Source organism: Carassius auratus, chromosome 20, assembly GCF_003368295.1.
Source record: "Carassius auratus strain Wakin chromosome 20, ASM336829v1, whole genome shotgun sequence".
Classification (NCBI taxonomy): domain Eukaryota; kingdom Metazoa; phylum Chordata; class Actinopteri; order Cypriniformes; family Cyprinidae; genus Carassius; species Carassius auratus.
The window spans coordinates 28,275,420-28,302,738 of NC_039262.1; the positions used below are offsets into that span (position 1 = coordinate 28,275,420).

At 40.2% G+C, this 27,319-nt stretch overlaps 1 protein-coding gene across 1 annotated transcript in view; it reads left to right on the top strand.

The window, feature by feature from the left end:
- The first annotated feature begins 7,059 nt into the window (after positions 1-7,059).
- Positions 7,060-27,319, top strand: part of LOC113037720 (TGF-beta-activated kinase 1 and MAP3K7-binding protein 2-like) — a 41,517-nt gene continuing 21,257 nt past the window's right edge. The window contains 1 exon segment of the mRNA XM_026195064.1: positions 7,060-7,390. The gene's annotated coding sequence lies outside the window, so the exon portion shown is untranslated.

Here is a 27,319-nt window from a genome sequence, read left to right on the forward strand (position 1 = left end):
GCTCCTGTGGCAGGTTAATCTTGCGCAGCTGGCAAAGGAAGGTCCTCTGCTGGGCCTTTTTCACAATGGAGCCAATGTGAATGTCCCACTTCAGGTCCTGAGAGATAGTGGTGCCCAGGATCCTGAATGAGTCCACTGCAGTCACAGTGCTGTTCATGATGGTGAATTGGGAGAGTGTAGGGGGGGTTTCTCCTGAAGTTCACGATCATCTCCACTGTTTTGAGCGTGTTAAGCTCCAGGTTGTTGGGAGTACACCAGACAGCCAGCTCTTTAACCTCCTGTCTTAAATGCAGATTCGTCACTGTCCTGAATGAGGCCGATGAGTGTAGTGTTGTCTGCATACTTCAGGAGCTTGACAGAGGGGTCTTTAGACGTGCAATCATTAGTGTACAGGGAGAAGAGCAGTGGGGAGAGAACGCAGCCCTGGGGAGCTCCGGTGCTGATTGTACGGGTGCTGGATGTGTATTTTCCCAGCCTCACTAGCTGCTGCCTGTCTGTCAGGAAGCTGTTGATCCACTGACAGACGGAGGTGGGCACTGAGAGCCGAGTTAGTTTGGGCATGAGGAGGTTTGGGATGATCGTGTTAAAGGCCGAGCTGAAGTCCACAAACAGGATCCTTACATAAGTCCCCAGTCTGTTTAGGTGTTTTGTAGAACATAATGCAGTCCAATGTTTACTGCCTTGTCCACAGACCTGTTTGCTCTGTAGGCACCAGTTTTTCAAATTCAAATGACTAGTAATTTAGTCCTGTAATTTTGGATTTCTTTGGGATGGGGATGATGGTGGAGCATTTGAAGCATGAAGGGACTTCACACAGCTCCAGGTCAGGTCAAGTAAGTCAAGTCACCTTTATTTATATATCGCTTTAAACAAAATACATTGCGTCAAAGCAACTGAACAACATTCATACAGAGGTGACAGCAGCAAGGAACCAAAACTCCATCGGTGACAGAATGGAGAAAATAAGAAGTTTAGCAGTTCAATTCAAGGCTGCAGCAAAGTCAGATTGTGCAGAAGAGTCATCTGTTTTCTGTGGTCTTGTCCTGGTGGTCGTCTGAGACTAGGTCTTTTCTGTATCTGGGAATCTAGTTGTCCTGATCTCCGCTGTCTTTCAGGGCTGTAGAGGTCCTTTCTAGGTTCTGATCCACCATCTGGTCTGGATACGTACTGGATCCGGGTGACTGCAGTGACCCTCTGATCCGGATACAGACTGAATCTGGTGGCTACAGTGACCTCGGAATAAGAGAGAAACAGACAAATATTAGCGTAGATGCCATTCTTCTAATGATGTAGCAAGTACATTGGGTGTTATGGGAAGTGTTCCTGGTTCCGGTTTACCTAATTAATGCAGGCTAAAAATCCTTTAACGGATTTGGATATTAAAAGCATATTAGTATGTTATGTGTATGCCAGGTTAAAGAGATGGGTCTTTAATCTAGATTTAAACTGCAAGAGTGTGTCTGCCTCCCGAACAATGTTAGGTAGGTTATTCCAGAGTTTAGGCGCCAAATAGGAAAAGGATCTGCCGCCCGCAGTTGATTTTGATATTCTAGGTATTATCAAATTGCCTGAGTTTTGAGAACGTAGCGGACGTAGAGGAGTATAATGTAAAAGGAGCTCATTCAAATACTGAGGTGCTAAACCATTCAGGGCTTTATAAGTAATAAGCAATATTTTAAAATCTATACGATGTTTGATAGGGAGCCAGTGCAGTGTGGACAGGACCGGGCTAATATGGTCATACTTCCTGGTTCTAGTAAGAACTCTTGCTGCTGCATTTTGGACTAGCTGTAGTTTGTTTACCAAGCGTGCAGAACAACCACCCAATAAAGCATTACAATAGTCTAACCTTGAAGTCATAAATGCATGGATTAACATTTCTGCATTTGACATTGAGAGCATAGGCCGTAATTTAGATATATTTTTGAGATGGAAAAATGCAGTTTTACAAATGCTAGAAACGTGGCTTTCTAAGGAAAGATTGCGATCAAGTAGCACACCTAGGTTCCTAACTGATGACGAAGAATTGACAGAGCAACCATCAAGTCTTAGACAGTGTTCTAGGTTATTACAAGTAGAGTTTTTAGGCCCTATGATTAACACCTCTGTTTTTTCTGAATTTAGCAGTAAGAAATTACTCGTCATCCAATCCTGGGACAGGTGAGGGAGCGAGTGTCCTGGGACAGTCTCCTGGGCCAGGTGAGGGAGCGAGTGTCCTGGGACAGTGTCCTGGGACAGGTGAGGGAGCGAGTGTCCTGTGACAGGTGAGGGAGCGAGTGTCCTGGGACAGGTGAGGGAGCGAGTGTCCTGGGACAGGTGAGGGAGCGAGTGTCCTGGGACAGTCTCCTGGGCCAGGTGAGAGAGCGAGTGTCCTGGGACAGTGTCCTGGGACAGGTGAGGGAGCGAGTGTCCTGTGACAGGTGAGGGAGCGAGTGTCCTGGGACAGGTGAGGGAGCGAGTGTCCTGGGACAGGTGAGGAAGCGAGTGTCCTGGGACAGGTGAGGGAGCGAGTGTCCTGGGACAGTCTCCTGGGCCAGGTGAGGGAGCGAGTGTCCTGGGACAGATGAGGGAGCGAGTGTCCTGGGACAGGTGAGGAAGCGAGTGTCCTGGGACAGGTGAGGGAGCGAGTGTCCTGGGACAGTCTCCTGGGCCAGGTGAGGGAGCGAGTGTCCTGGGACAGATGAGGGAGCGAGTGTCCTGGGACAGTCTCCTGGGCCAGGTGAGGGAGCGAGTGTCCTGGGACAGATGAGGGAGCGAGTGTCCTGGGACAGGTGAGGAAGCGAGTGTCCTGGGACAGGTGAGGGAGCGAGTGTCCTGGGACAGTCTCCTGGGCCAGGTGAGGGAGCGAGTGTCCTGGGACAGATGAGGGAGCGAGTGTCCTGGGACAGGTGAGGGAGCGAGTGTCCTGGGACAGATGAGGGAGCGAGTGTCCTGGGACAGGTGAGGAAGCGAGGGTCCTGGGACAGGCGAGGGAGTGAGTGTCCTGGGACAGTGTCCTGTGACAGGTGAGGAAGCAAGTGTCCTGGGACAGGTGAGGGAGCGAGTGTCCTGGGACAGTGTCCTGGGACAGGTGAGGGAGCGAGTGCCCTGGGACAGGTGAGGGAGCAAGTGTCCTGGGACAGTGTCCTGTGACAGGTGAGGAAGCAAGTGTCCTGGGACAGGTGAAGGAGCGAGTGTCCTGGGAGAGGTGAGGGAGCGAGTGTCCCGGGACAGTGTCCTGGGACAGGTGAGGGAGTGTGTGTCCTGGGACAGTGTCCTGGGACAGGTGAGGGAGTGAGTGTCCCGGGACAGTGTCCTGGGACAGGTGAGGGAGTGAGTGTCCCGGGACAGTGTCCTGGGACAGGTGAGGGAGCGAGTGTCCCGGGACAGTGTCCTGGGACAGGTGAGGGAGCGAGTGTCCCGGGACAGTGTCCTGGGACAGGTGAGGGAGTGAGTGTTCTGGGACAGGAGAGAAGTGAGTGTCCTGGGACAGTGTCCTGGGACAGACGAGGGAGCAAGTGTCCTGGGACAGTGTCCTGGGACAGGTGAGGGAAGTGGAAGTGGAAGCTGGGGGAGCTGCTCAAGGAGGACATCAAACTCCAGAGAGAAACAGAGGAGAGAGACCATTAGCCATTCTCCATTAGCCAAGAGAAAACATTGGGAAAAATGGCTACATTACAGTTTTTGCAATATCTTTTTTAAATGTCATATCGTCAAAGAAACTAATTTCTGTAGTTTTTTTTTAAAGTTAAAAATAAAATGTATAAGTTGTATACATTATCAATTTTTATGTAATTTATTTGTTTAGCATATTCACATGTGTAAATAAAAGAGAATTATGTAAATTTTTTCACAAGACATTCTGTTTATTTTTTTGTCCTGTAAATTTTTTTTACACATTAAAATAAATTGTTCTATACATAACAGAAAGTACTTTTTACAACCATTTACAACATAGCTTAGGTTTAACAAAAAACAACAACAACAACAACATCAGTTTGAGCCTAGCCCTGCCTCCATGTGTTCTGGGGTATTCAGGAGGTTTAACTGTTGGTGAATGGCAAGCAACTCGTCAGAGACTCGGAGGACAATGTGGTGACAGTGGACTGAGGCACATGTCAAACACTCTGGACACCACACTATATGATGTACCACTGGCAGACAGAAGAGAAACACCACACCAGGGTCTGGATTGTGGCACCCATCACTGTTGGCGTTCACTTCCCAGAAGATCCAGCAGCACTGTCAGGGCCTTGCTGCTCAGCTCAAAACCATTAAACACCTGTCCAGCGCTGGCACATTCAGCTTCATCCTGCAGTACAGGGGTCTGGTCTGATTTAGGGAAAGAAGAAAAAGATCAATTGTTTAGGGCTATGACAAAGTAATTAGTAGAAGAAATATTAAGGTACTTTAGTAAACTACTTTTAGTAACTACTAATACTATATTGGGGAAAAAATACTAGTCATATTTAAAACCTTAGCTAAAGGGACAGTTCACCCAAAAATGAAAATTCCAAACCTGGAACAACATAAGGGAGAGTAAATTATTACAGAACTTTCGTCTTTGGCTGAACTGTCCTTTAAATAAAAATATTATCTGTCATATTCTACAGGTGCTGGTCATATAATTAGAATATCATCAAAAACGTTATTTATTTCACTTTCAATTCCATTCAAAAGGTGCAACTTGTATATTATATTCATTCATTACACACAGACTGATATATTTCAAATGTTTACTTCTTTTAGTTTTGATGATTATAACTGACAACTAAGGAAAATCCCAAATTCAGAAAATTTGAATATAACTTAAGACCAATACAAATAAAAGGATTTTTAGAAATCTTGGCGAAATGAAGAGTATGAACATGAAAAGTATAATCATGTACAGCACTCAATACTTAGTTGTGTCTCCTTTCCCCTGAATGACTGCAGTAATGCGGCGTGGCATGGAGTGGATCAGTCTGTGGCACTGCTCAGGTGTTATGAGAGCCCAGGTTGCTCTGATAGTGTCCTTCAGCTCTTCTGCATTTTTGGGTCTGTCATCTTCCTCTTCACAATACCCCACAGATTTTCTAAGGGGTTAAGGTGAGAATCAACATTTTGTCGGAATATTAAGAAAATGGTGACATGACATTCAGCCAAGTATGGTGACCCATATTTATAATTTGTGCTCTGCGTTTAACCCATCCAAAGTGCACACACGCATAGCAGTGAACACACTGAGGTATATTAGCCACGGTCTTGGCTAAGCCTGAGGTATATCACTGTCTCCTCCATTATAACGTAAAACATAAAAACAAAAATAAGCAATTTTGGCTCCACCTATCCTGGCAGGATTGTCACTCTGAGCTTCCCTTGTGCACTTCAGAGGCCTGGTCTTCGATGTCCGTGGCCTTCGAAGTGTGTACACTCAACTTTGGGACACAGCATCTGAGTTAGAGACAGACAGGAGGAGCACAAAAATAAAACCATGCCCTCTATTCAATATTCTGATTCAGCTGGAAATACGTCACTACATTGAAATAAAGTCGGCAGCAACTTCTGGTTCACACAGACTTTAAGTATATGATTTTAAGAACAAGTGGAAAATGTGCTGATATTTATTTTCTTCCAAGTGAAATGGGCAAAGCAGTTAAACTGAATTGCATTTGTGTTAAATACGGAGACAGGCATGAGTTAAAACAGGTTGCAGCCATGTGTTAAGCCTTGTTCATATTGCCAGATGTGCTCGTAGAGACTTGCAGTGTGAGTAAACCGAGTATAAACCAGTATTACGAAATCAGCTGTGTATGTACGGCGAGTGTAAACTGCTCCTCCGTGAGACGCGGCAGAGAGGAGTGAGTATGAGAAGCATTCAGAGCCACAGACTGTGTGTGAGCTCTTCTGAATTGGGAATAGAGGACATGCATTATAAACTTATTGGGGAGATAAAATGTGCAAGATAACGTATATGTACTAATAAAAACATCTAGAATCTGTATCTTTTACTCTCCAGTACTGAAAGCAGAACTGACAAGGGAGCTCTTGATGTTGTGACACAGCTCTTGAAGATTAACATTACCTTTTTTGTTTGGGGTCTGTCATTCCATTTACATTTAGCAGACACTTTTATCCAAATCAACTTACAGTGCATTCATGTTATACACTTTTTTAACACTATGTTTGTACCCTGAGAATTAAACCCACAAACTTTTGCACTGCTAACAAAATGCTCTACCACTCGGCCACAGGAACACATTTTTTTTTTCTTTCATAGCCGAAGTAATCTCATATTACACTTTTTTCATTAATATTAATTTGCCTGACTATTGTTTTCACCCTGTAGACGCTACTATCACACAGACTCTCTCTCTCCCGATTTCTGATTGTTAGGCTGGCAGTCATACATAAGCACTGGAACAGAGTAATATCACATACATATCGCAGGTTTTCTGATTAGCAAATCAAATCATGATTACGATTCGATTTCAATTAATAACAAAGCCCTATAACAGATACATACATAATTCCAATAAAGTATATACATTCAATTATTCTCACTGAACTGATACACTGTTAACCAGAGGAGCACAAACTAATTTGTAAGAGGGGTCAAAGACATGAAGAAGCCAGGGCTTGTCTCCAGAAAATGGCACATCTGGTTGGTCAGCTGGTATAGGCCACATCTGGCCCACACACAACAATCCAGAACTAACACTAAAACCGGCTTGATGTGAGTGGGCCTGAATAATGCATAACTATCTTTATATATAGACCCTTATGACTGGTTTTCTGGTCCAGGGTTACAAATTATATTTATGAATATTGATGATTTGAATGTAAGAATAAAAATAAAATCAAATAAAATTATATTTATGCATCATTAAAGCCCATTTGACCGTGGTGGCCAAGTTTGCTCTGCTGTCACTGCTGCAAGAGGAGACATTCTCAATGATTTGAAATAGAAATCATAATTTGCACATTAATTCATTGTAATTTTACCCGTGGTAAATGCAAATATTGTTGGTCCAAAACATAAATTTATCATATTATTTATCTACATTACAAAAGACTTGTTGCTAATTTTTCTGCGTAATTCCGTAGAGCATATCAACTCTTTCCCAATTTAAGCATGGGCTCATTAATATTAATCTTCTGTGTGGGCGTTCCTCCACAGTGCCGCGTTCCTCGCGACGCACGAGACGTCTCGCAGAGTCTCGCGAGAGGAGCTCACTTGTACGGCCGCCATATTGTGTGACACTATTTTGATTCTTATCTGTTGGAAGAGAGAAAGGAAGAGAAAAAATCAGGGGGAGCAGAGGAGGAAGCGCAGAAGAGCTGTCAGAAGAGAGCGAAGCAGCGGCAGCGGCGCGGGATTCGCGAGCGGAGTCGGGCCTGCTTCTGTCCGCAGATCCGCGGCGCTGACACGGTGAGAAAAGCGCTTCCGAGCAGGCCTTCTCGGCTGGACCGGGCTCTCGCTGATTCTGCTCGGTTATGATCGTCACAGAGCGCCCGTCGTGGCTTTACTGGCTGAGAACGCGATGAAAAAGCAGCTGCGCTCGCGCATCCGGTGGCTCCCGTCACGTCGTGATCTTTCTTCTGCCCTGTTTGTTGACGTTAAACGTCTAATGTTAGTCGACGCGACCAGTGGCGGTATTGAGCTCTCGTTCAGGGGTAAAAACAGCGTATCGTTCGAGTTGGGTGTGTTTGATCTGACAGTTGGTTGATGAAGGAGATAAAAGCAGGCCTCCAGAGCGAGCAGAGCTCTGCCAATCACGAATAGCTGAAGAGGAATGTCTGAGAAGAAGTCTCAGGATATAAAGGTGTAAGATGAGGCACATCTCAGTCAGACACCTTCAGACACTACAGTGATTCAAATCTGTAACTTTATACAAACACATCTGAACTCCTGATTTGTTACTGGCAGAAGATATCAAACCAGGAGACTTTAATCAAACACACATAAGCTGCTTTTATAGTAATACTAGTGTAATAATCACATGCCATGTATTATAACAGCACATACTGCTCACTGTTTTTGACTCTATGAGTTATACTGTGTCTGGTGTATGCGCGTTCACAACAGAGCACACTGCCTGTGATATCATATCCCATAATGCACTGTACCGTACATGTCAAGCAACATCAATGTTCAGTCAACACTTCAATGTTGCAAAATGTGTACTATTTCACAAACATTTCAGACACAGCAGTAAGTGTATTCTGATTAGATGGTGAACATGCTTATGGGCAAAAAACCCCTAAATCCTGCTGTCAAAACGTGGTGTTGTGTGATTTATTAACCTGAGAAAGACTTCAGAATGAGATAAAACGACAGTATTAGGAGTGAAAGCAGTCTTGTGTGTGTTTTGCTCTGTTTCAGGAAGTGTTTGACTGCAGATTGCTTTCAGTCTGTCTGTAATGTGCCTTATATTCACACACCGCTCTCTTCTCTTCTTAGCGATGGTGTAAATGACCACGACAGGTACAGTAAAGAAACAGAGTAATTCTGGGCTCGATGTGCTGAATGACCATCTTACAGTATCTTTGTAAGCTTTGTTCAGATAAAGTGTGCTTGAAGTTTTTCAGATAGCTCGATCGGTAATATTTAGGTAAGACACACTGCTGAAATGAAGTGATCAGGTGTAAAATAAAATAGTATCACTATACATGTATGTTATTGTACATTGGAGTAATAATTCTGACATGCTTTATTGTGCATTTGTCCGTTCAGTCACGTTAAGACACAAACTGGTGCGCTGTTGGAGAAGAGCTTCCGTGTGTGCAGCAGTAAATCTGTACACGCGTGTGCTTCACGTGGAGCAGGATCTACTACACCGAGACACGGTCATGTTTTGTGCAGCTCGTCAGTGAACTCTGTAGTTAATACTGCTCCGCGTGAATCCACGGTTTACTGCTGATTACAGATCCGGCTTTACTGACCAGATGCACATTCAAGTTCGTGCATCCCTAATTTATTTCAAGATAGTGATATATGTTAAATATGTATTTTCTGTAAATAAGGTTGCTGACTCATATTAGTAAAAAATTCAAAAAGTCTTAAATTATTAAAAATAATTAAACTGCTAGTTATAAAAAAAAACAAACCAAAGGAAAACAATAGAATAAAAAAGATAAAAATGAAACAAACTGTGCTTTAAAGTTTTTTTAAGCAAGTCTGAAGTATTCAGTAAACAATCTACTAGAGAAATTGAATAACCTATTGAGAAATAAATCAGCATAGTCTTCACTTTAAGAATTAAACTTCTTTTGTTTCTTATTAAAGCTACAAAGGTGTTTGAGTCAGGAGCAGTGAGTGATTTTGTCTTTGGTAGTTTGATTAATATAAAGCACACAGTCGGCAGCAGGAATATTAGGCTGCTGTCACAGATCCAATGTAGACTTCTGTTACTCATATTATCAATCTCAACCCTTTGTTCATTTATTCCATTCAAGTTTATTTTTATTCACGTTTTATTTGTATAACGCTTTTTACGATACAAATCATTAAAAAAGCAACTACAGAAAATTATGTTTCTAAATATTTAGTAGTAGCTTATAAGTGGTGACTGTCAGTTTATGTGCATACGACAGGATTTTTAGAAAAATTAATACAAGACGTAATCAAACAGAAGATGAACATTATTAACAGCAGTAATTATATGATGCAGTTACACATGTAGCAATAATTGTTAGTTCTGTTTGTTGATTCAGGGTCAGCATCATCTGGGGTCCTCTGAGGGTCAGCATCATCTCTTCTCAGGTGTTCTGGATCCAGACTGGAGCTTGTATAAATCCTAGTTACCACGGGATGAAGATCCCAGCAGAAACAGAGAAACACATAGAGACATCATTAGCATAGCTGCTGTTCCAACAAAGTAAAATTAGTTTAACCCAAGCTAATGAATAATAATGCACATTTGATCAGATGAAACTACACTCACAATTTAAAAGATACATTATTCGAATGCTTGGCGAAAGAGATGTGTTTTTAATCTAGATTTAAGCAGAGAGAGTGTGTCTGAACCCCGAACATTATCAGGAAGGCTATTCCAGAGTTTGGACAGAGGACTTCGCTATCCTAGGAACGACCAAAAGTCCAGCGTTTTGTGACCTTAGGGAGCGTGATGGGTTGTAACGTGGTAGAAGGCTAGTTAGGTACGCTGGAGCTAAACCAATTATTTGTCATCCAATCTTTTACATTTTTAACACACTCTGTTAGCTTAGATAATTGGGAAGTTTCATCTGGTCTCGTTGAGATATATAGCTGAGTATCATCAGCATAACAGTGGAAGCTAATTCCGTATTTTCTAATAATATTACCAAGGGGCAACATATATATTGAAAATAGAAGGGGACCTAGGACGGATCCTTGTGGCGCTCCATATTTTACTGATGATAAATGAGATGACTCCCCATTTAAGTAAACAAAATGGTAGCGATCGGACAGGTAGGATCTAAACCATCTTAGAGCCTGCCCTTGAATACCTGTATAGTTTTGTAATCGATCTATGAGTATGTCATGATCTATGGTGTCGAACGCAGCACTAAGATCAAGTAAGACTAGAAATGAGATGCAGCCTTGGTCTGACGCAAGGAGCAGGTCATTTGTAATTTTAACAAGTGCAGTTTATGGTGGGGCCTAAAACCTGACTGAAATTCTTCATACAGATCATTTTTATGCAGGAAGGTGCTCAATTGAGCAGACACAACTTTCTCTAAAATTTTAGACATAAATGGAAGATTTGAAATAGGCCTATAATTTGCCAGTACACTAGGATCTAGTTTTGGTTTCTTAATAAGAGGCTTGATAACCGCCAGCTTGAATGGTTTTGGGACGTGTCCTAAAGTTAACGACGAGTTTATGATATTGAGAAGCGGTTCTTCGGCTACAGGTAACAACTCTTTCAGTAATTTAGTGGGTACAGGATCTAATAAACATGTTGTTGGTTTAGATACAGTGATAAGTTTATTTAGCTCTTCCTGTCCTATGGTTGTAAAGCACTGCAGTTTATCTTTGGGTGCGATGGATGAAACTGAAGTGTTAGATGCTGTAGAATCTACATTCGCTATTGTATTTCTAATGTTATCTATTTTATCAGTGAAGAAATTCATAAAGTCATTACTATTTAACGTTGGTGGAATATTTGAATCAGATGGCGTCTGGTAATTTGTTAACGTAGCCACTGTGCTAAATAAAAACCTTGGATTGTTTTGGTTATTTTCAATGAGTTTGTGTATGTGCTCTGCTCTAGCAGTTTTTAGAGCAGTCTATAGCTGGACATACTGTTTTTCCATGCAATTCTAAAAACTTCTAAGTTAGTTTTTCTCCATTTGCGTTCAAGACTACGAGTTAATTTCTTGAGAGAGTGAGTATTACTGTTATACCATGGTACAGTACGTTTTTCTCTAACCTTTTTCAATTTGATGGGGGCAACAGCTTCTAATGTATTAGAGAAAATAGTGCCCATGTTGTCAGTAATTTCATCTAGTTCATGTGTATTTTTGGGTGCAAATAGCAGTTGAGATAGATCAGGCAGGTTATTTGCGAATCTGTCCTGGCCAGAAGGTAACACTGAGGCATATAGTTAACGACCACTCTGGGGCTCTCGTCGGCCCTCAGGATCGCGGGTATCTGCGCAGAAACATCGGGAACACGAGCTCCAGGGAAACAATTAGTGTGCACTGTACATTCGGCGAACGTAGCATGGACGTGTCGGACGATGGAGTATCAGATGATCACAGCGCCATGTCCCATCTCGCGGCGGGGAGCGAATCGGTTCAGTGTGGAGATTTTAAAGGTCGGAGGGGGAGAAGTCGTCGCCCCGGGGCCTGGCTCGCGTCCTCCGCTGTGGATGCACCCAGGGTCTGTGACCGTAACCTTAAAGGCACTAAAAGTTGACTACCTGTGTGCAGCGCAAGTTCTCTTTCACGCTTTTAAAAACATTAATAAATCTACTTTAATAAATCAAGCACGTCTCATTTTGCATAAGTTATCTCGAGCACTGTGTTTTCGTAATCATTGGAGTCAGAACGCTGTTTATCTGGCAACATTAGTAACTAAATCTTTCAGTTGAACGATTAAAATGGGCGAGACCTAAAAATGCAAGTAACATGTAACATTTGTTTCGAGGGAGCCTCTGAAGGTTGTTGAGCGCTTCTCATTAGACGTGTGATAGATGCACCTCCAGCTATAAATTCAGAGACTTTCTTAGCCCCCTATGATTCCTGCGATGCGGAAAACGCAGACAGAATTGCAGAATCCAGTCATAAAAACAGAATTCACACTTAAGTGGGGAATGTCACTGAATATGTCAAATGTTGAATGAATTAATCAAAAGTAGGTCCTTATACTTTAATCAAAATGCGATATGGAATAGTATCTGTAAGTCTTAAGCCACAAAAATGTATTTAACCAAATAAAAATATGACGCGCGCTTTCCTCTCAATAACGCATGAAAGCAGCAGTTAAAACTGCATCTTATTACACCGATGTGGACGTTTGCCAAGCTCAGTAAAGCATTCACGTCACGTCTATAGTATTTTATGCAACACCTTAAATCAAGCAGTTTTACGGTTTTTAACATTATTATTAAATATTTGATTAAAGTGATAGTTTGGTTTGTAGAGATCAAAGCTTAATCTAGCTCAGGACTGTTTTCATGATCATAAGAGAGATTATCAGTCAAAAGTTTTTGAATGGCAACGTTAAGATTTTTAATGTTTTTTTTTTATTTTTTTATTTTTTATAAAGAAGTCTCTTCTGCTCACCAATCCTGCATTTATTTGATCCAAAATACAGCAAAAGCTGTAATATTGTGCAATATTTTTATTATTTAAAATAACTGCCTTCTATTTGAATATATTTTTAAATGTATTCTTGTGATCAAAGCTGAATTTTCTCCAGTGTTAAGTGTCACACGATCCTTCAGAAATCATTCTAATATACTGATTTGCTGCTCAAGAAACATTTATTATTATTATTAGTATCGTCAATATTTAAAACAGTTGAGTTCATTTTTTTGTCAGGATTCTTTGATGATTAGATCCAGAGATCAGAATTTATCTGAAATAAAAGGCTTTTGTAACATTATATGCAATTACGTATAGTTTGGAGTCAGTATAATTTTTTTTTTTTGGTGGGGGTGGGGGTTATTGTAGAAATTCATACTTTTATTTAGTAAGGACGCTTTAAATTGACAAAGACATTTATAATTATACAAAATATTTCTATTTCAGATAAATGCTGATCTTCTGAACTTTCTATTAACCAAAGAAACCTGAAAAAAATATATTCAGCTGTAATATAATAATAATAATAATAATAATGATGATGATAATAATAATAATAATAATAATGTTTTTTGGAGCTGCAAATCAGTATATTAGAAAGATGTATGAAGGATCTTGTGACTGGAGTAATGATGCAAAAAAATCTGCCTTGAAATCGCAGGAATAAATTACATTTTAAAATATATTCAAATAATAATGATAATAAAAGTTATTTTAAATAGTAAAAAATCCATGAAAATGTTACTGTTTTTGCTGTACTTTGGATCAAATACATGTAGACTTGATGAGCAGAAGATACTTCTTTAAAAACAATGTTACTGTTCAAAAATGTTTGACTGGTAGTGTATATTGTGAATAAAATTGTTTATACAAAAATATAACATCTAATCACTTACCTTTATTTTGTTTCTTATCCATATTATATACTTACGAAAGGCAGAGTGAGGTGTCATTGAGTTCATTTTAGTAATTAAATTTAAGTAATATATGAATTAAATAAGAAGATTTGTCATCTCATTTTGTGTCAAATATTTATTTGTATAAATGAATTGTATCGAAGTGTTTATAAGACAACAGTTAAAGAGTGTTGACATCTGATATAAACACACAAGAGTGTTTATATCTGTTGGTTCTGAATTTTGGGAGTTTAAAGCGTAATCCCGATGACAACGTCTGATATCCAGCCTGTAAGGGATGAGAATGATCTAGCAGGATAGATTCAACCCTTCTTTACATCTGCTTCTGATATAGTTCCTCCAGACCTTTCTGCACAGAACCTGTGCTGCTGCTCTCCTTAACCTCGAAAGAGAGTTTTTCTGTTTTACACTGATGGACCCATACCAGCAGATTTATGCCCCGTCCACACGGAGACGCGTTTCTGTGAATACGCACACATTTTTTATCGGATAGGCGTTTCGTCCACACGGATCTGGCGTTTTCATCAGGTGAAACCGCTATTTTTTTAAACCGGGTCCAAGAGTGGATAAATGTGAAAACGCCGTCTTTGCGTTTTCGTCTGGACGGCTAATCCGTATATTTTCTGAAACGATGACGTCATCAGCCCACATCTCCCCCCTAGTCAGACACCTCTACGTCACGTAACAGCAACAAAAACATGAACAAACACTGAACGATTGTCTTTTTATTAACTAACATTAACACTGATTAATAAATGTATTGTTCCATGTTCGTTTGTGTACCACGCGCAAGGTTTATGAGCATAGTCCAAGTCTTCTTCTCTGTTTTTAGTGTATCTCTGTGGCAGAATTACAGCGCCACATACTGGTCTGGCATGTATACTACATCATTATGCGGTTTCGTGTGGACGCGGATATTTCTTGAGACGAGGAAAAAAAGATCAGATTGGGGTAAGCTCCTTCTCCGTGTGGACGGGGCCTAAGGAGAAGGTAAATACCGACTCAACAAAAGACCTGTAACAAAAGGGTTAGCAGGGTCTTATCCACATTAAACTTTGCCAGCTTCTTCAAGCAATATAGGCACTGCTGGTATTTGAGTCAAAGCGCAACTAATCATCAATAGTGGATCCTAGGTACTTATACTCTGTAACAACCTCTATTTCCTGACCATTTATACTATTTTTTCAGTGTTCATGACATTACGCCTAAAATCAATACACATGTCCTTGGTCTTAGAGATATTCAGTTCAAGAAAAGCATCCTGACACCATGTAATGATCAATGACCAAACCGTGTGAAGTTTCCTCTGTTCAATAAGCTGACAATAACCGTATCATCAGCAAACTTCACAAATTATCTGTCCTTAATCACAGAGCGACAGTCATTAGTGTACAGAATATATAAAAGGGGGGAAAGAACACACCCCTGTGGTGAGCCAGTTGATGTAAGGGCCCGGTCAGAGAGATGACCATTACTCTCACTCGCTGGGATCTATTTAGCCCCTTTCACACTGCACGTCGAACCCGCAATATTCCCGTAACATTGCCTGGTCGCCTTCTGTGTGAAAGCAACCACGTCCCGGGATTGATAACCGAATCGAACCCGGGTCGGGGACCTAGTAACATTGCGGTAATCGATCCGGGACGAGCGCTGTGTGAACAAAAGCCAGATCTAATTTGGTATCGAAGTGATGACGCGCGTTATTGCGCGACTCTTTTACCGGCTGTTTTGAAGGAAGATCAACATTCGCGACGAAAACACATGTGCAAACTGTAATGAAGCAGAGATCAGTTAGTTCTAGAGCCCGACCGATATGGATTTTTGGGGGCCGATGCCGATGCCGACATTAACTTGAAAAGAGCCGATTTATAAGCCGATATTTTGATTTTGAAAATAAACTGGATATTAGACCCATTTCCTATAAGCTGCACTTACATAACATTCAATGGCAAAATATCTGCCTGTTCTATGTATGTGGGCTGTATAAACCATTTTCCAGAAGGGATTTATGTAAAAAAAAGCCTTAGATTATAGTCTCAATCACTAAACAATAGCACATCAAAAGTATATATTTTTTAACGATCAAAAAACAGTCTGATTTTAAACATTTAACACTTTTACTTTCTTCCAGTTGAAGCTGATTTTAACAGTCTGTGTGTGTACTGTAAATAAATTATAATACTAAAGTTAAAGTATTTGCAGAAGTAGTCCCACACTTTTGCTGCTACATCATTCACCTTTTTCAGCCATCTGTAGGGCAGAAAGAGAGACATAGAAAGAATAAGCATGTGTATTAATAATATCACCATGTATCATTACTCATGTCATCATTAGAATTATAATAATAATAAACAGGGATCTCCTACATAGGCAAAAATGAGAAATATATATATATATATTTTTATTTGTCAAGCAATAGGTATTAACCTCCTTATATTTAACAATATTATTTCAACATTTTCCTGTTATGTCTGTAAAGCTGCTTTGAAACAATATGTAAGAAAAAAAAAGAAAAGAAAAAAGCGCTTGTTCAGCTCACATTTATTTACATGTCCCCTCTGATTTAATCATTTCTGACGCACCTACTGTAGTTACTGTAACTACACTATATTTGCTCTCACAGACACATTCACAACGGACCCGTATATCTTCTCCTCTTCTCTTTGTGCAGTCTGAATCAAAATGGTTAACGTTAGTGCCATGAACACACCGCTGTCAATTTTGAGAAGAACCTTCAAACAAGTTAATAGCAAGCATTTAAGGGGCCTGCTAAAAAGGAAGCTATATTAGCGTTAGAGTAACGTAACCAGCCTGAATTCACCAAATTGTTCCCTGGGCCTGAGGGTAGCCTCTTCTTCCTTGCTTCTCTCTTAATTCTCATCGGCAGGACTAGCGCTATCGCTCGCTTCTTACAACGGGACAGATACATGTTTGCTGCTGACCGAAAAGAGGAACAACAGACTAAGAAAGAGCTCCCGCTAAAAGTTTTTAAAACTCCGCCTACGCCATAGCGCAGAGCAGGGCAAATCGCGTTGTATCTGAAGGGCAAAGCTAAACCCAGCGGCCAAGCGCTGTGCATACCGCGTCCTGTGTGAAAGGCACATTACGCGGTCATTATGTGGGAAACACACCGCAATAGAATAAGCACTAAACGCTAACTTTATAGTTCGACCTCTTATTAACGTTCGCGCTCTTCCACTGATAAACATGGTATTAGCTTTGTGGCTAATCTAATATAGCAATGCATTAGCTGCTGTAAGTGATGTTACAGAATATTTAGAAGTGATAATGATAGGACGGTTAACTAGAACTACCACACCGTTTTTATATACAGTGTATGAACTAAATCTACAATCATTTCACATGACGAACGACAGACTCACCTGGGTGGCTTGGCTGATCGCTTTCTTCTTTGTGGATTTCTGGCGCTGTTGCAACTCTGGAGCTGCAGACCGCCCTCTGGTGGGCAAACTATGCAACACTCATAACATGAGTGAAGAATATGAGACTGTTTATCATGTTTCATCGGCCGTTATAAACGCCGATGCCGATTTAAATGCAATTAGCTCATATCGGCCGATAATATCGGCCGGCCGATATATCGGTCGGGCTCTAGTTAGTTCCTCACTTTCCGCGCTGACGCAGAGATCGTTTGCTTGCTTCAGTTAAAGTATAACGTGCCAAGCGTTGTCGACTCGTACATTATACGTCACGCGCTGATGTCACGTGTCGTTACGGGATCTTCTAGGGTTGTGTGTGAAAGCATGCACATATAGGCTAGTGACAAATGGTCAAAAAGTGCTTTAGTTTTCGAGATACCCCTACCGGAGGTAGAACTAAACCCAACAATGTTTTTCTTAATCTCTAAGGTCTCCCATATATGAAATGGATTCTTGGCTAAAAATATTTTACTGCTAAGATTGTTAAATTAACAGATATTGTTATACACCACAAAACCAATAAAGGACTAAAATTTAGCCTGTCCGTATGGGAGTTAAGGCATATAAACTAATGCAGATCAATCGCACAAGCTCTGAGAGCTTTGAAACTTGACATGTTTGTAGTCAGGAAGTTGATTTAACTACTAGAAAAGACTGGATGTGAATATCTTGATGTATGGAATAAATAGACACATGTAAACACATATCTAAAATAAGCGGACATGCACAAATTTAATATCTATGCAGAATGTTTTCATTTACTTTGTGTTTGCTTTGCCTGGCATTATCATAGAAACACATATGATGGCTTGTTGGAAAGGTGGGGTTGTGCTGAATCCAGCAATACCAAATATGTAAATATATGATAAAAGAGAAGTGTTCTGTCACTCAATGTATGAGGTGTCCAAAATGAATGAAAATGGAACACTGACATAATTGAGTCCAAACCCATTCATTATCAGTGGTGAGGAGAATGTTGAGAAATTCAAATATAAGAGACATAAAAAAATATTAAATATGGCACCTTGTACTATATGGAAACAAAGATTGAAATCGAAAGATAACACCTTACCATAGCACAAACAGGAGACCAGGAGTTTTAACTTAATGAACTTATTAATAAAACTATAACTTAACTTCACACAATACAACTTAAATTATTAATATGTAAATATATAAGAAAAGAGAAGTGTTCTGTCACTCAATGTATGAGGTGTCCAAAATGAAAGAACGATGGACAAAATAGCCTCAAGTCCAAATCACATTAACAGTGGTGAGAGAAATGTTGACAAATTCATGGTTACTGCAAAGTAACTTACATTAGGTAAGTGCTGATCTATATTTATGATACATTTAATAATGATACATTTCATAAGGCACAGTATACTATACAATTCATATGAACCACAGATCCAATTGAATCAGGTTAACACTGGAATGGAACACCTTTATTAAAATATCGTCACTGACGGGCAGAATCCTCGCATGTCCAAATTTTGTCTATTTCATATTATTTCACAATTCAATGCTATTGGTCAAACCCCACGTGGTAAACAATCTAAAGTGTTGAAAATAGATTGAGAGCAAATCTCTTAACTCCATTGGGCACTTCAACTGTCTGAGAATCCTCGTAACGCCACCTCTTCTTCACTCCACGGCAGGAGCTTCCACGCCATTTTGTGTCCTCAGGATTTAAAGTCGCAACGATTGAGAAATCCTCATCGAGCAACACATAAAGCAAGCCTTAACTCTGATTTTATCTATTTTAAACTATGATATCAGTTATTGATGTATTTTAAATGTCTACTTATTACTAGGCAAGGCAAGGCAAGTTTATTTATATAGCACATTTCATACACAATGGTAATTCAAAGTGCTTTACATAAAATAAAGTAAAATAATCATGAAGAAAAATAAAAAAATAAAGACAAGCAATTTTAAAACTTTTAAAATTATGAAAAACACTACTTAACTAAAATGAATTTAAAAACAGTTAGAAAATGATTTTACATAAAAAAAGTGAAAATATAGTGCAATCAGTATAGTGAAGCAGATTCCAACTGCAGGCAGCATAGTAACTAAAGGAGGACTCCCCTTGTTTTGTGTGAACCTTTGGTATTTCTAACTGACTTGATCCTAGTGATCTGAGTGCTTTGTTAGGTTTATATTCAGTGAACATATCTGCAATATATTTCGGTCCTAGGTCATTTAGTGACTTATATACGAGTAAAAGTACTTTAAAATCAATCCTATATTTAACTGGAAGCCAGTGTAAGGACCTGAGGACTGGTGTGATATGCTCAGATTTTCTGGTTCTAGTCAGAATCCTGGCAGCAGCGTTCTGCATGAGCTGCAGCTGTCTAATGGTCTTTTTGGGAAGGCCGGTGAGGAGCCCATTACAATAGTCCACCCTGCTGGTGATAAAGGCATGAACAAGTTTCTCCAAGTCTTGACTGGAAACAAAACATCTAATTCTTGCAATGTTTTTTAAATGATAGTATGCTGATTTAGTTACTGCTTTGACATGACTACTGAAACTAAGGTCTGTCTCCAGAATCACACCAAGATTCCTGACATGATTTTTAGTTGTTTGACCCCTAGAGTCAAGGTATGCATTCACCTTGAACACTTCATGTTTGTTTCCAAATGCAATGACTTCAGTTTTTTCCTTGTTTAGCTGAAGAAAGCTCTGGCACATCCAACTATTAATTTTATCAATGCATTGGCAAAGGGAGTCAATAGGCGGATCTTTTGTGACGTCATTGTTTATGTTTGTCGCGTTGCATCATGGGAATCGTGTGGCAGGAAACACCGCTAGATACCTGTAATTTGATTGTTTTGCACGTTTGGAGGAGGATTTAGAGAAGAGGATGGTTCACTATTGCTGTGTGGTCGATTGTACGGTTAGTTGGGGGCCTGATAAAAAGTTTTTTCGAATTCCCTCCGAAAAGGATAGCGAAAAATGAAAGAAATTGTTGCGTGCAATTAGGCGATTGAACCTGGACATTCCGAAGAAAGCCTGCAGCTTCTGATCGAGTTTGTGAGGCACATTTTGTTCATGATAAGTCTTAGTGACTATGTATTTATAGAAGATTGAATAAAAATAAATAAAACTGAGTCAAATCAACCGAGTCATATGTTTTCGCTTTCTGATTCAGGTGTCCCAAACCGCAATCCACAGCTCCCAGACTATGTTCCTCACATCATTCTGTAGCTGTGCTTTGCTGCAAGCCTCACTAGTACATGCAGCATTTGTAAGTCCTATCCTGACAGCTGCTTCTACTTTAAACATTAAATTCTCCAAGACTGGATTTGAAAGAAGGAGAAATTTGTAAGCTGTGATATACAATTTTTCACCATTAGTACAGACGCCATTGAAAGTCTCACACTGAAAACAATTGAATTGGTACAACAGTCACTACATTTTCAGTAAATAAATAAGTAAATAAGAACACTGATCAATGAAGACTTACCCGGATTTGCAGTCGCAGTGAGCAGTGATTATTTCGGCGTTCTCTCTGGCGATCACCCACGGGAGATGCGAATCATGCTGTGACTCTGCTTGGCCAGGTCTAACCTCTGCTTTTAGCACGATCACTGCTTTCTGTTTGGCAGAAAAGATTGGCCCAACTTTTCGAGAAACAAAATAATCATAGGCCTTCAGACTTTTGAAAGCCTTTAATCTTTCATGAGTGAAGGGTCCAGGGGTTTCTATTAAATAAGAATAAATGTCTCCCCAGCAGATTCGTGGCCAAGACACGGGCGAGTCGGACCAACGTTTTTTGTCATCCCAGATTTCATATGGGCTTTGAATAGCTTCGATTTTGTCACCAATACAAATTTTGAGCTTCTCTCCAAACCTCCTCCGGTCTTCAGATGTTAAAGTGCTTATTTTTTGAGGATTTTGCCCGCTAAAGGCCGTTCACACCAAGCACGATAACTATAAAGATAACGATAAAGATATAGTTCTAAAAATCGTTCTCAATATTAAAGAATAGCAGAGTCCACACCATAACTATAACAATAAAGAAACGATATCGTTGGAATCACTTTCAGAATGATTTTCCCCCCTGATGAACGATAAAACATTGCCAACCAATCAGAATCAATCCTGCTGTAATGAGCTCGAGAATTTAAAGCAGCAGACGTGCCGGTAAATCTGGGTATCATCAGCATAGCTGTGATAGGCAATTTGGTTCTTTCTCATTATTTGACTTAGTGGAAGCATATACAGGCTAACCAAGAGCGGTGCAAGAATTGACCCTTGTGGCACTCCACATCTCATGGACGTCCACTTAGACTTATGCTCTCCTATACTCACATAATAGCCTCTCCCTTCTAAGTATGACCTGAACCATTTGAGTACCATCCCAGAAAGCCCAACCCAGTTTTCCAGTCTCTGTAGAAGTATGTTATGATCGATAGTACTAGGGTTATTATTACTAGGCTTATTATACATGTGCATTGAAGTTTTAAAATGTATCTAATTTCTAATTCTACTTGTATTGAATTAAATGTTTTGGATACCAGCATTAAATTATTGTTTTTATTATTATTTTACTGACTCAAAGTTGGCACTGTGCATGTAAAATGCCCCAAGTAGGCCAACAGGTTTTATTTATGGGAGAAAAAAGGTCTGTCTACTGGCACCAAGTAAGCCTATCTTTGCATAACTCTTTTTCATTTCTTACAATAACGAATGAAAATCGTTAGGTTAGATACATTTGAGTAGGCTTGTTTTGTAAAAAATCCATAGCTGTAATGCTTCGGTAATGGTCCACACAGCTGTAAGGCTCCACACAGCTCACGCTGAAAAGCGACGCAGTGCCTTACTCGGAGACTGGCCCATTCTCTCTTGCACAGGCTGCTTCGCTAGCATCATCGGATGCCTATCAGAATCCGGGAGTTAAGACCGCAGTTTGAGCCAGTGGCTTGAATTGATATGGCTCAGGCCCTGGCCCTGTGTCCTCAGACACCTCGACATCCTCCACTTCAGGTGAAGGTGGGGGAGAAAAGTCCTCTACTTGAAATGAACGCTCTGTTGCAAAACTACTTGCGTCACTAGAGTCACTCTCCATTTTAGCGACTCTAACAGCAGCTGTCAATTAATCTGTCACTGAGGGTCTCAGGTTCACGCCCCACCGGCTCAGCCCTGCCCTTGGTTTGTCCCCTCTATCTCCGGTGTGGTCTGCCCACTTTTCAGCATTTTTCAAATATTGCCAGTGGGTGGAGTCAGGCTCTGACCAGGGGTTTAGTTACCCCTTAAAGCCTTATCTCTTGTCAAAAGGCTCGACACGACCGCAGACTTTGATGAACACTGCTGGCAGCAGCGACGTCTGTGTCTGTATCATTCTTATCAATGAGTGCATAACCTCGTATCTCCCCACTCCCAAGTCATAAAAATCTCGTATCTCAGATTAAACATGATTTTGTCCCACCCTCTTTGTTTTTTGATGATGGAAGCATAAAGAAGACAACAGCAGCTGCAAAGTGTAAAATAACCATCAGCATATATCATTGATGGCATGGATCTTCTTCAAATGCTCAATGATTCAGCCTTTCAAACGTACAATGACCTGGGTGAGTGTGTCTGGAAAAAGATTGCAACTTTAATGGGAAAGGAAGGTAACAGCTGTGTCGTTATAGTTTTTGATAGATATGACCACCAACACTCAATCAAAGATCTTGAAAGACAAAGAAGAGGCACCAAGATGGGCATCCTAGCACCAACCTGGATGAGCTGAGGTGTCAGCAGCAAAACTACCCCCAACAGAAGATGGCTTCCAGCAACATGTGCTGAGAGCCGTGTACCAAACAGCAGTGTGGCATCACAGCCACCTGGCCAAACCTCTTCTCTGGAACCCAGTTGGTAGAGGATGGAGGCTCAGAGAAGGTGGCTGCATTTAATCTGTGATGTTCCAGAAGGCACCAGCACCTAAAGGAGTTAGAGACCTCACCCACCTCTACTGTACAGACGGAAACTGTGCCGATGCCACCAAATGCCAGTGTCTTTCTGTGGGCTTGACCTGCACAGGGTTTTGCTCTTGCCCTGACTGTCCAAATATGACCCACTTTGTCACTGATGACAATGTGGATGAGTGGTGTGTTGCAGTTGTAACATCATGGGGAGTTGACCCCATAATGTTTCAAGAGGGTCTGGCTGCAGGCTTGTACTTGCACTCTCAGACTTGCACACTCAGACATTTGCACTTCCGCTAGTGACATCACTTGCAGTCTTTATTTTTTATTTTGTTTATTTTTTTTATTACTTTTCGTTTGAATTTCCCAACATTTTATAAAGCAAGGTTGTGAAGACAAGAAAAAAGAAACTAAATTACAATGTCACTTGCAATTGCTACTTGAACTCTCCGCTACCTGTGACATCACTTGCAATCAACACAAATCGTGCATGTTGCCAATGGAGACAAGACGCTGTGGTGGTGATTAAATTATTAAAACTAATTTAGTACTATAACGTACAGGGTCCTGCAAGAAAAAGACAAGATCGGCAAATCCATGGCCAGAACACCAGAATATGAACATTTGCACAAAGTCTCTAGCTAAGCGTAGAAAAAAAACACTTAACATGGCTTAATATATTAAGATGCTATTAAAATATCAAATTAAATGTACAGTTCATTAATATAAGGAATATGTATATAGTATTTTCCTCACATACCGCAAAATGTGGCATAATGGACATAGATGAGAAAGGCCAAACTCATGCTTCTCTACTTTATTAAAATACATAACTAATATGTACAGGCAAGCATGTGAGCCCAGAATAAACGCAACACGCAAAGTTTCACATTAAGCATTTTTCCATATAGAATAAACTGTCTACAACTTGTTTATATCACTGTCTTTGTCCATTAACCTACATTATGTGTTTTATTTATAATGATTTTCTATAGGAGGAAAATGTTTAATGTACAATTTAACGCACTGCGTTCTGTACTCGTCTGCTTGCCTGTACGGAGTTGATCCTTTTAAAATCACTTAATGCATAATGCCGTTCATATTTGCTGGTCTGTATGTACTTAGAGTCAACAACAAGACATATAGCCTAGGCCTACTAAATTGTCTTTATCATCTTAGTCTGTTATTAGGCCACATTAAGCGTTATGTTGTATGGGAGGACAAAGTTTGCACATTGTGTTCATAGCCATCTGCTTGACTTGCAGTACATTGAATAATAACTATATATCGAATTTGATCTTTTAATTGAACTTAATGTGTCTGAATACATTATGCCATATTAAGTGTTAGGTTTTTTCTACAGGAGGAAAACGCTTAACAAAAGACTTTGTGCATTGCGTTCATATTCTGCTGTTCTGTGGCCAAGGTCTGTGCTTGTCTTTTTCTTGCAGGACCCTGTACGTTATAGTACTAAATTAGTTTTAATCGTTTAATCACAACCACAGCGTCTTGTCTCCACTGGCAACAAGCAGGATTTGTGTTGATTGCAAGTGATGTCACAGGTAGCGGAGAGTGCAAGTAGCGATTGCAATTGACATTGTAATTTAGTTTCTTTTTTCTTGTCTTCGCCACATGGCAACTGTTATAAAATGTTGGGAAATTCAAACAAAAAGTTATCAATAAATAGAACAAAATAAAAAATAAAGACTGCAAGTGACGTCGCTAGCAGAAGCAGTGTCTGAGAGTGCAAGTGCAAGTCTGCAGCCAGACCCTTCTCCAATGGTTACCAAAAGCAGTTGATGTTCCAAATGGTTGCTGCTAGAAAATAAACTAAACAGCCTGAGAAGACAGGGCTCATTTCCCCGAAGAGTGTTTGTTTCTTTAGTTAGATTGCCATTTGTTTTATTTAAGACAGTAATTTAGGTTGTATTGTGTGAAGTTAAGTTATAGTTTTATTAATAAGTTCATTAAGTTAAAACTCCTGGTCTCCTGTTTGTGCTATGGTAAGGTGTTATCTTTCGATTTCAATCTTTGTTTCCATATAGTACAAGGTGCCATATTAAATATTTTTTGATGTCTCTTATATTTGAATTTCTCAACATTCTTCTCACCACTGATAATGAATGGGTTTGGACTCAATTATGTCAGTGTTTCATTTTCATTCATTTTGGACACCTCATACATTGAGTGACAGAACACTTCTCTTTTATCATATATTTACATATTTGGTATTGCTGGATTCAGCACAACCCCACCTTTCCAACAAGCCATCATATGTGTTTCTATGATAATGCCAGGCAAAGCAAACACAAAGTAAATGAAAACATTCTGCATAGATATTAAATTTGTGCATGTCCGCTTATTTTAGATATGTGTTTACATGTCTCTATTTATTCCATACATCAAGATATTCACATCCAGTCTTTTCTAGTAGTTAAATCAACTTCCTGACTACAAACATGTCAAGTTTCAAAGCTCTCAGAGCTTGTGCGATTGATCTGCATTAGTTTATATGCCTTAACTCCCATACGGACAGGCTATATTTTAGTCCTTTATTGGTTTTGTGGTGTATAACAATATCTGTTAATTTAACAATCTTAGCAGTAAAATATTTTTAGCCAAGAATCCATTTCATATATGGGAGACCTTAGAGATGAGAAAAAACATTGTTGGGTTTAGTTCTACCTCCGGTAGGTGTATCTCGAAAATTCAGGGGCATTGTCACTAGCCTAATATACCGGGTCATCACTGGCAGTGTGAAAGTGCCAAATCTAGCGACCAGGGAACAACTGCAGGAACACTTTACCCCTGTATTTGCTGTAATGGCAGTGTGAAAGGGGCTCTTGTGAGGAAACCTAATATCCAGAACACAAGGTTGGCCTCCAGTTTAAACTGATCTAAGAGCTTCTCAACCAGCATGTGGGGCTGAATGGTGTTAAAAGCTGACGAGAAGACAACAAACAGTAGTCTGGCGTGATTTCTATTGCCCTCAAGATGATTAAAGATGAGTACTGTTACAGTTGCATCCTGGACCCCTCTGCTTAGTCTATATGCAAACTGTAGTGGGTCAAGGCACAGATTGATAGGATTTTTTCCTGTCTGTCTGGTGTTTTGTGGTGCTGGTGGTATTTCATGATTGCCACTGGATGCTAGTGAATGCATTTCTTCAGTGGTGAGTGCACGAGAAACATCCCTGCATTCATGCACACATTGAGAGGAGAAACCTTTCAGCGGAAGACCAACATAAAATGCTGTTATAGACACAGTTTGCTTTGTTAAAAGGATGAGCAGCACACATTCTGAAAACACTGCGCTCACATTAGAAAAAGCTGCATTTTTTAATGACGTGACTGTAGAGTCGCTGAGTGATATATTGGCTGATATTTGGCATTTTTAATTCCTGCCATTAGCTCTAGAAAGACAAACGCTGTAAAAAAGAACATGTACTCTTTTTCATGTACTGTTGGCATTTCTAAATGCTGACATAATTGTAATTTTTCAGGTAACCTGTTCCTTTAATCATGGCAACCTTAACTGTGATCATGATTGTTTTCTGAGTAGAGAAGAGATAGAGAGGGAAGGTCTTTGAAAGTGAACTGCAATCAGCAAAGACTCTGAAGCCTTTCATCTTCAAACAGAGCAATTCACAACACATGCTGTAGAAGAGAGCTGAACGAGCTTTAAAGCAAAAGGACGTGTCTTGTTCCAACGCTGAAACATTTTGAGTGGTTCCTGAGGTGTCGGGTTATATCAGTCGAGGAGCTGGTGCAGTATACGGTCTAGTGCCTCTTCTTCTGTACCTTTGTTTTGGCCGAGCAAGGAAACATCTCCTTCCATCCAGTAGATCACAATAAGCTTTTGATATGAAGCGATGTCTCAGATTTCATTTCAAACAATAAATGCTGTTTAGTTGATGTTTAATGTGGAGTGACAGTTCGCTGAAGCTGATCATCTGCTCCACTTTAATAACCGCTTCAGCTTGAAATAAACCCAAATGAATGTCTGAAGGTAAAAGAGAGAGTAGAACTTGCTGAAATCCGTGTCCTGTCTCATGTAATCGCTCAGTGTTTCAGCAACGGAAGGACATCAGTCTAAGAGCTGGGAAACAATGTCACGTAACCTCACATTCACCTCAGGAAGATAAACATTCGGGGACCATAAACTCATTACAAATAAGCAAGCAACTTTATTGAGTGTATCCTAAGTGTTTGCATATAAACCAGTTAATTGTTACCTTCAGTCTTCTAGAAATACAGGGCAAAATATATTTTTCTCAGTATTAGATGAGAG